Genomic DNA, 14,021 nt, shown 5'->3' on the forward strand with positions numbered 1-14,021 from the left:
ATGTGTGTGTGTATGTATATATATATATATATATATATATATATATACCACATCTTCTTTATCCATTCATCCATCGATGGACATTTGGACTCTTTCCATACTTTGGCTAGTGTTGATAGTGCTGCTATAAACACTGGGGTACATGTGTCCCTTTGAAACAGCCCACCTGTATCCCTTGGATAAATACCTAGTAGTGCAATTGCTGGGTCATAGGGTAGTTCTATTTTTAGTTTTTTGAGGAACCTCCATACTGTTTTCCAGAGTGGCTGCACCAGATTGCATTTCAAAAACAGTGCAAAAGAGATCCTCTTTCTTCGCATCCTCGCCAACATCTGTTGTTGCCTGAGTTGTTAACGTTAGCCATTCTGACAGGTGTAAGGTGTTATCTCTTTGTGGTTTTCATTTGTATTTCTCTGATGATGAGTGAAGTTGAGCATTTTTTCATGTGTCGGTTGGCCATCTGGATGTCTTCTCTGGAGAGGTGTCTATTCATATCTTTTGCCCATTTCTTCACTGGATTATTTGTTTTTTGGGTGTTGAGTTTGATAAGTTGGCATTTTTATTTAGACAAATATCTTTGACAGGTAGATTCTATGTCCTTAAAACCAGAAAGGTCTGTCTCTTTGGGGTAAACCATATAGAAATAGATTTCCATCCGATTTGTTGATTCCTGTATTCCGAGTACCTAGAACATTTCCCAGCATATGGCAGACACTCAACAAATATTTATCGAATAAGCTGAATGAGTCCACAGCAGTTAAGGTTTTGTGAAGGAGGTCCTCCCATCCCCCCACCCCCCCCCATCCCACGTCCATACCCTTCTTTCAGGAGCAAAACAAAATTAGAAAGTTATGTTTCCTGTTCAAAAAAGGAACTTATTTTGCCTTCTGGTTAAAGCTTTTTAAGTTAAGAATTGTACTCTGGACTTGCTCCTTAATTCCCCAAGTTTCATTTCTTTTCTAGTTACAGAACTAATAAGAAAAACTAAATGACTTTAGGGACAAACAGGAAAAAAATATTTGAATAAATGGAGACATTCATCATGATCATGGATCCAATATTATATTGGTTTCAATTTTTCTCTGACCAGAATTGAATTGTATTTTCATTAATCTATATATTCAACAGGGACTTCTTGAAATGAGCATCTGATTTTTTAAGGTTTTATAGGAAAACAAAGCTACATGAATAACAAGGCAATTATTAAAATAGTGCTTTGCCCCTACTATATTTCAAAATGTGTTATAAATCTCTAGTAACTTAAACATAATGATAATGAGGCAATAATAAAAAGTAAAACAGTAACTTTAGAAACAGGTTGATGTGTAGCTGGCCGTTTTGTACATGATAAAGGCAGCAGTGTAAATCATGGGGGAAAAGGATGCACTAGTTATCAAAATGCTGTCAAGACAAATGACTATCTTTTTGAGAAAAGCGTAAATTCTACTTCACATATTTCCAGAGAGAGGGGGAGAGAGAGGAGACACAGAATCCAAAGCAGGCTCCAGGCTCTGAGCTGTCAGCACAGAGCCCAATGCAGGGCTTGAACCCATGAACTGCAAGATGATGACCTAAGCCAAAGTTGGATGCTTAACCTACTGAGCCACCCAGGTGCCCCAATTGTTTTAATTTTTAAAGGAGTTCTTATTAGAGATAGATTCTGAAATATTTACAATAGATCGTGTAAAAGGTCTGCTTCAAAATAGTGATGGATACCAGGGTGTTCATTATCTTTTTTTTTTTTTTTTTAATATTCATTTATTTTGAGAGAGAGACAGGCTGAGGTAGAGACAGAATCAGAAGTAGGCTCCACACTGTCAGCATAGACCCAATGTGGGGTTCAATCTCATGAATCTTGAGATCGTGACCTAAGATGAAATCAAGAGTCAGATTCTCAACAGTCTGAGCCACCCAGGTGCCCCATCATTACACTTTTTTTATGTTCTGAAATTTTCATAATATAAATCTAAAAATCATCAGAGAGAGATTTTACTCATAAAACATTAATAGGATGTATGGGTTATTATTTACATATAAAATCACAAATTAAGAGATCTTAAGAAATTTAAAATCATAACAGAAACCAAAAACAGGTAAAAAGGTTTAAAGATAAAGCTGAGGAACTCTTCCAGCAAGCAGACCTCCCAAAAGAGATAAGCAGTGAGAAAGAAAATGTAAGAAAATGATATGATCAATTTCAAAGGTTCAACACCAGATTATTCAGAATTCCAGAAAGAAAAAAACAGGAGGAAGAGAGAAACAAATACAGGAGAAATTCCTAAAAACAGTGAAATATCTAAGCACTGACCCATTGAAACGGGCAATTTCTTAAAGACTGGAACTAAACATATCATCATGAAAGCTTTGAATACCAAAAATAAGATGATCTAAAAGTTCCAAGAGATGATAAACAGGTTACATACAAATCAGTAACAGGCATGACTTTTCAATGGTAACACTGTTCATTTTTGTTTTTAACGTTTATTTATTTTTGAGACAGAGGGAGACAGAGCATGAAAGGGGGAGGGTCAGAGAGAGAGGGAGACACAGGATCTGAAACAGGCTCCAGGCTCTGAGCTGTCAGCACAGAGCCCGACGTGGGGCTCAAACTCACGGACTCTGAGATCATGACCTGAGCCGAAGTCGGATGCTCAACCGACTGAGCAACCCAGGCACCCCTGTTCTTTTTTTTTTTTTTTTTTAAGTTTATTCATCCATCCTGAGAATGAGAGAACACAAACGCCCCGTGCAAGTGGGGAAGGAGCAGAGAGAGAGAGGGAGAGAGAGGATCCCAACCCGGCTCCCTATGGTTAGCTCAGAGCCCAATGCGAGGCCTGACCCCACGAACCGTGAGATCATGATGTGAACCCAAACCAGGAGTTGGACATCCGACCGACTGAGTCACCCTGGCACCTCTTCATTGTTCCCTTTCTATCTAGCTTTGCCTGCTTTCAAAATCCCGAGGGAAGGCAGGTTCTTACATCGACCACCTAAGAGACATGCTGTAAGAAGCAACAGCCCCTCCCTGTCCTCCCCACCACCCGCTCAGCAGCCACGTGAACGCATCTCCATCCATGCTGGCCAGGCCGGCATCCAGTTGTACTGCCTGGAACAGGGCATCCCGCCCATTGGTCAGAACAATGGGGGAGGGGATGTGCCCTTCAACACCTTCTTCACTGAGATGGGTGCTGACAAGCATATGCCCAGGGCAGTGTTTGTAGACCTGGAAGCACTGGCACCCACCGCCGGCTCCTCCACCCCGAGCAGCCCACCGCAGACAGGGGAAGTGATCCCGATAACTACGCCTGAGGGCACTACACCATCAGCAAGGAGATCACTGACCTTGTCTTGGACTGAATGCAGAAACTGGCTGACTTGTGCACGAGTCTTTGGGGCCTCTTGGTTTTCCACAGCCACGGAGGGGGAACTGGTTCCAGGTTCACCTCCTGCTGACGCAACCCTGTCGAGTCTGACAAGAAGTCCAAGCGGGAATTCTCCATTTACCCAGCCCCCAGGTCTCCGCAGCTGTAGTTGAGCCCAACTCCATCCTCAATACCCACACCATCTTGGAGCACTCTGATTGTGTCTTCACGGCAGACGACGAGGCCATCTAGAACATCTGTTGCGGGAACCTCGATATCGAGCATCCAACCCACGCTGACCTAAATAGGTTGACGGGTCAAACTGTGTCTTCCATCACTGCTTCCTTCAGATTCGATGGAGCCCTGAATGTTGATCTGACAGATTCCAGACCAACCTGGGTGCTTTACCCCTGCGTCCACTTCCCTCTGGCCACATACGCTCCTTTCATCTCTGCTGAGAAAGCCTACCACGAACAGCTTTAAAAAAAAATTTTTTTTAATGTTTATTTTTGAGAGAGAGAGAGAGAGAGAGACAGAGCTCAAGAGGGGAAGGCCAGAGAGAGAGGGAGACACAGAATCTGAAGCAGGCTCCAGGCTCTGAGCCGTCAGCACAGAGCCCGATGCAGGGCTCGAACTCACAAACCGCAAGATCATGACCTGAGCCGAAGTTGGACACTTACCTGAGCCACCCAGACGCCCCTACCATGAACAGTTTTGAGCCAGCCAAGCAGACAGTGAAATGTGACCCTTGCCATGGTAAATACACGGCTTGCTGCCTGTTGTACTGTGGCAACGTGGTTCCCAAAGAGGTCAATGCCGCCACTGCCACCAGCGAGACCAAGCATACCGTGCCATTTGTGGACTGGCGCCCTACTGGCTTCAAAGTTGGCATTAATTACCGGCCTCCCCCTGTGGTATCTGGTGGAGACCTGGCCAAAGTACAGCGAGCTCTGGGCACGGTGAGCAACACCACAGCCATTGCTGAGGCCTGGGCTCACCTGGACCACAAGTTTGGCCTGACGTATGCCAAGCGTGCCTTTGTTCACTGGCATGTGGGTGAGGGCATGGAGGGAGGAGAGTGCTCTGAGGCCCACGAGGACATGGCTGTCCTTGAGAGGGATTATGAGGAGGTTGGTGTGGATCCTGTCGAAGGAGAGGGTGAAGAAGAACACTAAACTTAAAAAAGCCACAAACGTGCTGCTTTTACAGGGAAGCTTATTCTGTTCTAAACATTGAAAAGTTGTGCTCTGATCAGTTAATTTCATATACAATTACTGACCTATGCTTTAAAACACAATGAGACCCAAGCTGTCCATTTCTCTGATGGGTTTGAAAAAAGTATTCCCTGTTTTAAATGAAAAGAAAAATTCTTAAGGAAAATAATTGCCTTTCCAGGACTCATATAGAAGGCCAAAACACCAAACAAATGTGAGGACGAGATAAAGTATTTTGTAGTTATGAACAACTTAGCTCATATGGGCTCTTTTTCCAGAAGGTAATAAGATTATAATCTACCAAAAAGGAAAAAAAGCTTCCAGGAAATAAATCCAAAACAGAGATGAGCCGAGGGAATACATAAGGGTAAAGGGACGTCTCACAATGCCAGGAGGGTTATATATGCCAGGAGAGTGACGGATCCGTCAGACTTCAGGAGGCTCGAAGGCTCCTCAGAAAAATGGCAAGGCTGCATGACAGGTTTGACCTTGAGGAAAACAGAATTGAGAGGCATTTTACATGGACTTAGTGAAAACAAAGAAAATGAATAAGAAAGGCAATTACTAAAAATAGGAAGAGCAGAATTTGCACAAGAAAGAAACTCATTATGGTTCAGCACTAAACCATATAAATAACTGTATTTATACAGTTGTTACAATGAAAGTTCTGCACATGGACAGAACCAACATTTGTGAGAGAACTACATTGTAACACTTGCAATACAACTGCATTATGGTTTAAGAATGTAGGAAGGATGGACGTAATAAGATTCTCACTTAACGCAGTAAGAAATCGAAAAATGTCTCAAATTGATGAACTTAAAAAATACTGAAGACAGTTGAGGGGCGCCTGGGTGGCGCAGTCGGTTAAGCGTCCGACTCCGGCCCGGGTCACGATCTCGCGGTCCGTGAGTTCGAGCCCCGCGTCGGGCTCTGTGCTGACGGCTCAGAGCCTGGAGCCTGTTTCAGACTCTGTGTCTCCCTCTCTCTCTGCCCCTCCCCTGCTTATGCTGTGTCTCTGTCTCAAAAATAAATAAACGTTACAATAAAAAAAAATTAAAAGAAAATACTGAAGACAGTTTAAATAAGTGCAAACAGCTTAAAAATTCGAAAGTGGTTGCCATTGAGAAGAAACAGGGACCTCTGTTTTTATTATGAGCCTTTTTAACATATTAGATATCTATTTATTTGTTCATTGCTTTTGAGAGAGAGAGAGAGAGCACATGCACACATGATCAGGGAAAGGGGGAGAGGGAGAGGGAGAGAATGTTAAGCAGGCTCCACGCTCAGTGGAGAACCCTATGCAGGGCTCCATCCCATGACCCTAGGATCATGACCTGAGCAGAAATCAAGAGTGGGATGTTCAACCGACTCAGCCACTCAGGCACCCCAACATAATAGATTTTTAAAAAAATGTACATATATATTTCTTAAAAACTAAATAAATTTCAGAGAAAATACATGAACTAGTCAACCAAATCAAGAAGTAGAAAAACAGCAACAAAGTAAATTTAAAAATACAGAGTAAGTTACTGTACAGAAAACCAAAATACAAAGACATAAAACCAAACACAAAAACTATCAAAATCCACTTCTTTGAAAAGATTAACATAGATATACATATATATATAATGCAGGACTAATCCATAAAAAAAGGATGGCCCAGAAAAATATTAAACTCAAAAAGGAAGAAATGGCTACAATTATAGCAATGATTTTTAAGTATCACTAAAAAGCAGTGATTTTTAAAATCTCCAAAAAAATCACTGTAAAAGATTAGTATAAACAACTTTAGGCCAACAAACTTGAAAATTCAGATGAGATGAACAATTTTCTAGAAAACCTAAGTGTCCAAATTGACTAAGAACTAGAAAACTTAAATGCATCAACTACCATTTAAAAACAATTGGGAGTGCCTGGGTGGCTCAGTCAGTTAAGTGTCAGACTCTCGATTTCGGCTCAGGTCATGATCTCACAGTTCCTGAGACTGAGCCCCTTGTCGGGCTCTGTGTTGACAAGATGGAGCCTGTTTGGGATTGTCTTTGTCTCTCTCTGCCCCTCCTGCATATGTGCTCTCTCTCTCTCAAAAAAAAAAAAAAAAAAAAAAAAAAAGAATCAGATTGTCAAATATCTACCCCTAAGGATTTTGAGCCCAAAACTTACAATGGAAAAACTATTTCACAAAATAGAAAGAAAAAAATCTAGACTTCCCAAATTATTCATGAGACTTGTGAAATCTTTCTGGTACAGTACAGGAGACAGTCGCACAAGGAGAGTGTAGAGGCCACATTGAGGCAAACAGTCTTTTTTTTTTTTTTTAATTTTTTTTTAACATTTATTTATTTTTGAGACAGAGAGAGACAGAGCATGAATGGGGGAGGGTCAGAGAGAGGGAGACACAGAATCCGAAACAGGCTCCAGGCTCTGAGCGGTCAGCACAGAGCCCCACGCGGGGCTCGAACTCACGGACCGTGAGATCATGACCTGAGCTGAAGTCGGCCGCTTAACCGACTGAGCCACCCAGGTGCCCCTGAGGCAAACAGTCTTGAGAGATGGAACGTAGAAAGGGCCACAGGGACCACGTGGCTGAATGCAGACAGACATTTCAGGCCCTAACTGACCAAGGGGCTACTTACAACCAGGCAGTTACCAAAAAGGGAAACTTCCATGCAGGGCCATACCTGCCGCCTCATCTTCCCCCTTCAAAACAGCCCCCGCCCACGGCCCTGTGCAGACGGCCTCCCCTCTGCTGTCCTGCCCTTGACAGAGAGCGCTGCTCCCTTGAGGTGCGCTCAGGAAGTCGATCTCCCTCATTCTGTTTCGGGTGAATTCTTTTCACCCACTGCCACCAGCTTCCGCTTCATGGTGGCCCCACATTTGGGGACCCATCTGGTAGGGTGAGACCCCCACATGTAAACACCACAGACAGAACAAGAAGGTTAAAATGCAAGTAAAATATTAACAAATTGAATACAGCTGTTTACTAACGTGATAAAAGAACATTACATTTAATCACTGTTTGCACATTTGCAAGAATTACTGACAAGCAGAAAAACTACTGTTGTTACTATAACAGCTACTGAACACTCTTGTACCCACTGTATCTTGAAGCAGATCTGAGGATGCTATATTATTTTTAAGTATTTCAGAATTTATCGCTGTATATCTGTATAGGAGTGTGTGTGTGTGTGTGTGTGTGTGTGTGTGTGTGTTTTAAGAAAGCTCTATGCCCAGGGGTGCCTGGGTAGCTCAGTCGGTTAAGTGTCCAACTCTGGGTTTTGGCTCAGGTCATCATCTCATGAGTTTGAGCTTTCGTGAGTTTGAGCCCCACATCTGGCTCTGCACTAACAGCGCAGAGCCTATTTGGGATTCTCTGTCTCTCTGTCTCTCTCTCTCTCTCTCTGCCCCTCCCCTACTCACGCTGTCTCTGTCTCTCTCAAAATAGATAAATAAATTAAAAAAAAAAAAAAGAAAGCTCTATGCCCCTCCTGGGGTTTGAATTCACCACCACGACATCAAAAGTTGCATACTGGAGAGTCCGGAAGATGGCGGCGTAGGAGGACGCTGGGCTCACCGCGCGTCCGGCCGATCACTTAGGTCCCACCTACACCTGCCTAAAGAACCCAGAAAACCGCCAGAGGATTAGCAGAACGGAGTCTCCGGAGCCAAGCGCAGACGAGAGGCCCACGGAAGAGGGTAGGAAGGGCGGCGAGGCGGTGCGCGCTCCACGGACTGGCGGGAGGGAGCCGGGGCGGAGGGGCAGCCTGCCCGCCAAGCAGAGCCCCCGAGTCTGGCTGGCAAAAGCGGAGGGGCCGGACGGACTGTGTTCCGACAGCAAGCGCGACTTAGCGTCTGGGAGGTCACAAGTGAACAGCTCTGCTCGGAAAGCGGGAAGGCTGGAGGACAGAGGGAGGGAGAGCTGCTGAGCCCCCGGACGGCAGAGCTCAGCTTGGCGGGGAACAAAGGCGCCAGCGCCATCTCCCCCGCCCATCCCCCAGCCAAAATCCCAAAGGGAACCAGTTCCTGCCAGGGAACTGGCTCGCTCCGCGCAAACACCCAACTCTGTGCTTCTGCGGAGCCAAACCTCCGGCAGCGGGAGTCAGTCTGACTCCCTCCCGCTGCCACAGGGCCCCTCCCGAAGTGGATCACCTAAGGAGAAGCGAGCTAAGCCTGCCCCTCCACCCCCCGTGCACCTTGCCTACCCACCCCAGCTAATACGCCAGATCCCCAGCACCACAAGCCTGGCAGTGTGCAAGTAGCCCAGACGGGCCACGCCACCCCACAGTGAATCCCGCCCCTAGGAGAGGGGAAGAGAAGGCACACACCAGTCTGACTGTGGCCCCAGCGGTGGGCTGGGGGCAGACATCAGGGCGGACTGCGGCCCCGCCCACCAACTCCAGTTACACACCACAGCACGGGGGAAGTGCCCTGCAGGTCCTCACCACTCCAGGGACTATCCAAAATGACCAAACGGAAGAATTCCCCTCAGAAGAATCTCCAGGAAATAACAACAGCGAATGAACTGATCAAAAAGGATTTAAATAATATAACAGAAAGTGAATTTAGAATAATAGTCATAAAATTAATCGCTGGGCTTGAAAACAGTATACAGGACAGCAGAGAATCTCTTGCTACAGAGATCAAGGGACTAAGGACCAGTCACGAGGAGCTGAAAAACGCTTTAAACGAAATGCAAAACAAAATGGAAACCACGACGGCTCGGCTTGAAGAGGCAGAGGAGAGAATAGGCGAACTAGAAGATAAAGTTATGGAGAAAGAGGAAGCTGAAAGAAAGAGAGATAAAAAAATCCAGGAGTATGAGGGGAAAATTAGAGAACTAAGTGATACACTAAAAAGAAATAATATACGCATAATTGGTATCCCAGAGGAGGAAGAGAGAGGGAAAGGTGCTGAAGGGGTACTTGAACAAATTATAGCTGAGAACTTCCCTGAACTGGGGAAGGAAAAAGGCATTGAAATCCAAGAGGCACAGAGAACTCCCTTCAGACGTAACTTGAATCGATCTTCTGCACGACATATCATAGTGAAACTGGCAAAATACAAGGATAAAGAGAAAATTCTGAAAGCAGCAAGGGATAAACGTGCCCTCACATATAAAGGGAGACCTATAAGACTCGTGACTGATCTCTCCTTTGAAACTTGGCAGGCCAGAAAGGCTTGGCACGATATCTACAGTGTGCTAAACAGAAAAAATATGCAGCCGAGAATCCTTTATCCAGCAAGTCTGTCATTTAGAATAGAAGGAGAGATAAAGGTCTTCCCAAACAAACAAAAACTGAAGGAATTTGTCACCACGAAACCAGCCCTACAAGAGATCCTAAGGGGGATCCTGTGAGACAAAGTACCAGAGACATCACTACAAGCATAAAACATACAGACATCACAATGACTCTAAACCCGTATCTTTCTATAATAACACTGAATGTAAATGGATTAAATGCGCCAACTAAAAGACATAGGGTATCAGAATGGATAAAAAAACAAGACCCATGTATTTGCTGCCTACAAGAGACTCATTTTAGATCTGAGGACACCTTTAGATTGAGAGTGAGGGGATGGAGAACTATTTATCATGCTCCTGGAAGCCCAAAGAAAGCTGGAGTAGCCATACTTATATCAGACAAACTAGACTTTAAATTAAAGGCTGTAACAAGAGATGAAGAAGGGCATTATATAATAATCACAGGGTCTATCCATCAGGAAGAGCTAACTATTATAAATGTCTATGCGCCGAATACCGGAGCCCCCAGATATATAAAACAATTACTCATAAACATAAGCAACCTTATTGATAAGAATGTGGTCATTGCAGGGGACTTTAACACCCCACTTACAGAAATGGATAGATCATCTAGACACACAGTCAATAAAGAAACAAGGGCCCTGAATGATACATTGGATCAGATGGACTTGACAGATATATTTAGAACTCTGCATCCCAAAGCAACAGAATATACTTTCTTCTCGAGTGCACATGGAACATTCTCCAAGATAGATCATATACTGGGTCACAAAACAGCCCTTCATAAGTTTACAAGAATTGAAATTATACCATGCATACTTTCAGACCACAATGCTATGAAGCTTGAAATCAACCACAGGAAAAAGTCTGGAAAACCTCCAAAAGCATGGAGGTTAAAGAACACCCTACTAACGAATGAGTGGGTCAACCAGGCAATTAGAGAAGAAATTAAAAAATATATGGAAACAAACGAAAATGAAAATACAACAATCCAAACGCTTTGGGACGCAGCGAAGGCAGTCCTGAGAGGAAAATACATTGCAATCCAGGCCTATCTCAAGAAACAAGAAAAATCCCAAATACAAAATCTAACAGCACACCTAAAGGAAATAGAAGCAGAACAGCAAAGGCAGCCTAAACCCAGCAGAAGAAGAGAAATAATAAAGATCAGAGCAGAAATAAACAATATAGAATCTAAAAAAACGGTAGAGCAGATCAACGAAACCAAGAGTTGGTTTTTTGAAAAAATAAACAAAATTGACAAACCTCTAGCCAGGCTTCTCAAAAAGAAAAGGGAGATGACCCAAATAGATAAAATCATGAATGAAAATGGAATTATGACAACCAATCCCTCAGAGATACAAACAATTATCAGGGAATACTATGAAAAATTATATGCCAACAAATTGGACAACCTGGAAGAAATGGACAAATTCCTAAACACCCACACTCTTCCAAAACTCAATCAGGAGGAAATAGAAAGCTTGAACGGACCCATAACCAGCGAAGAAATTGAATCGGTTATCAAAAATCTCCCAACAAATAAGAGTCCAGGACCAGATGGCTTCCCAGGGGAGCTCTTACCAGACGTTTAAAGCAGAGATAATACCTATCCTTCTCAAGCTATTCCAAGAAATAGAAAGGGAAGGAAAACTTCCAGACTCATTCTATGAAGCCAGTATTACTTTGATTCCTAAACCAGACAGAGACCCAGTAAAAAAAGAGAACTACAGGCCAATATCTCTGATGAATATGGATGCAAAAATTCTCAATAAGATACTAGCAAATCGAATTCAACAGCATATAAAAAGAATTATTCACCATGATCAAGTGGGATTCATTCCTGGGATGCAGGGCTGGTTCAACATTCGCAAATCGATCAACGTGATACATCACATTAACAAAAAAAAAGAGAAGAACCATATGATCCTGTCAATCGATGCAGAAAAGGCCTTTGACAAAATCCAGCACCCTTTCTTAATAAAAACCCTTGAGAAAGTCGGGATAGAAGGAACATACTTAAAGATCATAAAGGCCATTTATGAAAAGCCCACAGCTAACATCATCCTCAACGGGGAAAAACTGAGAGCTTTTTCCCTGAGATCAGGAACACGACAGGGATGCCCACTCTCACCGCTGTTGTTTAATATAGTGCTGGAAGTTCTAGCATCAGCAATCAGACAACAAAAGGAAATCAAAGGCATCAAAATTGGCAAAGATGAAGTCAAGCTTTCGCTTTTTGCAGATGACATGATATTATACATGGAAAATCCGATAGACTCCACCAAAAGTCTGCTAGAACTGATACATGAATTCAGCAAAGTTGCAGGATACAAAATCAATGTGCAGAAATCAGTTGCATTCTTATACACTAACAATGAAGCAACAGAAAGACAAATGAAGAAACTGATCCCATTCACAATTGCACCAAGAAGCATAAAATACCTAGGAATAAATCTAACCAAAGATGTAAAAGATCTGTATGCTGAAAACTATAGAAAGCTTATGCAGGTAATTGAAGAAGATATAAAGAAATGGAAAGACATTCCCTGCTCATGGATTGGAAGAATAAATATTGTCAAAATGTCAATACTACCCAAAGCTATCTACACATTCAATGCAATCCCAATCAAAATTGCACCAGCATTCTTCTCGAAACTAGAACAAGCAATCCTAAAATTCATATGGAACCACAAAAGGCCCCGAATAGCCAAAGTAATTTTGAAGAAGAAGACCAAAGCAGGAGGCATCACAATCCCAGACTTTAGCCTCTACTACAAAGCTGTCATCATCAAGTCAGCATGGTATTGGCACAAAAACAGACACATAGACCAATGGAATAGAATAGAAACCCCAGAACTAGACCCACAAACATATGGCCAACTCATCTTTGACAAAGCAGGAAAGAACATCCAATGGAAAAAAGACAGTCTCTTTAACAAATGGTGCTGGGAGAACTGGACAGCAACATGCAGAAGGTTGAAACTAGACCACTTTCTCACACCATTCACAAAAATAAACTCAAAATGGATAAAGGACCTGAATGTGAGACAGGAAACCATCAAAACCTTAGAGGAGAAAGCAGGAAAAGACCTCTCTGACCTCAGCCGTAGCAATCTCTTACTCGGCACATCCCCAAAGGCAAGGGAATTAAAAGCAAAAGTGAATTACTGGGACCTTATGAAGATAAAAAGCTTCTGCACAGCAAAGGAAACAACCAACAAAACTAAAAGGCAACCAACGGAATGGGAAAAGATATTTGCAAATGACACATCGGACAAAGGGCTAGTATCCAAAATCTATAAAGAGCTCATCAAACTCCACACCCGAAAAACAAATAACCCAGTGAAGAAATGGGCAGAAAACATGAATAGACACTTCTCTAAAGAAGACATCCGGATGGCCAACAGGCACATGAAAAGATGCTCAACGTCGCTCCTTATCAGGGAAATACAAATCAAAACCACACTCAGATACCACCTCACGCCAGTCAGAGTGGCCAAAATGAAGAAATCAGGGGACTATAGATGCTGGAGAGGATGTGGAGAAACAGGAACCCTCTTGCACTGTTGGTGGGAATGCAAATTGGTGCAGCCGCTCTGGAAAGCGGTGTGGAGGTTCCTCAGAAAATTAAAAATAGACCTACCCTATGACCCAGCAATAGCACTGCTAGGAATTTATCCAAGGGATACGGGAGTGCTGATGCATAGGGGCACTTGTACCCCAATGTTTATAGCAGCACTCTCAACAATAGCCAAATTATGGAAAGAGCCCAAATGTCCATCAACTGATGAATGGATAACGAAATTGTGGTTTATATACACAATGGAGTACTACGTGGCAATGAGAAAAAATGAAATATGGCCTTTTGTAGCAACATGGATGGAACTGGAGAGTGTTATGCTAAGTGAAATAAGCCATACAGAGAAAGACAGATACCATATGGTTTCACTCTTATGTGGATCCTGAGAAACGTAACAGAAACCCATGGGGGAGGGGAAGGAAAAAAAAAAAAAAAAAAGAGGTTAGAGTGGGAGAGAGCCAAAGCATAAGAGAGACTGTTAAAAACTGAGAACAGGGGCGCCTGGGTGGCGCAGTCGGTTGAGCGTCCGACTTCAGCCAGGTCACGATCTCACGGTCCGTGAGTTCGAGCCCCGCGTCAGGCTCTGGGCTGATGGCTCG

At 43.3% G+C, this 14,021-nt stretch overlaps 1 pseudogene; it reads left to right on the forward strand.

Moving 5' to 3' along the window:
* LOC125915024 (tubulin alpha-1 chain-like) overlaps positions 1-4,659 on the forward strand; it is a 14,613-nt pseudogene extending 9,954 nt beyond the window's left edge.
* The last annotated feature ends 9,362 nt before the right edge of the window (positions 4,660-14,021 follow it).

The sequence above is a fragment of the Panthera uncia genome (genome assembly GCF_023721935.1).
Source record: "Panthera uncia isolate 11264 chromosome D3 unlocalized genomic scaffold, Puncia_PCG_1.0 HiC_scaffold_9, whole genome shotgun sequence".
In the NCBI taxonomy this organism is placed as follows: domain Eukaryota; kingdom Metazoa; phylum Chordata; class Mammalia; order Carnivora; family Felidae; genus Panthera; species Panthera uncia.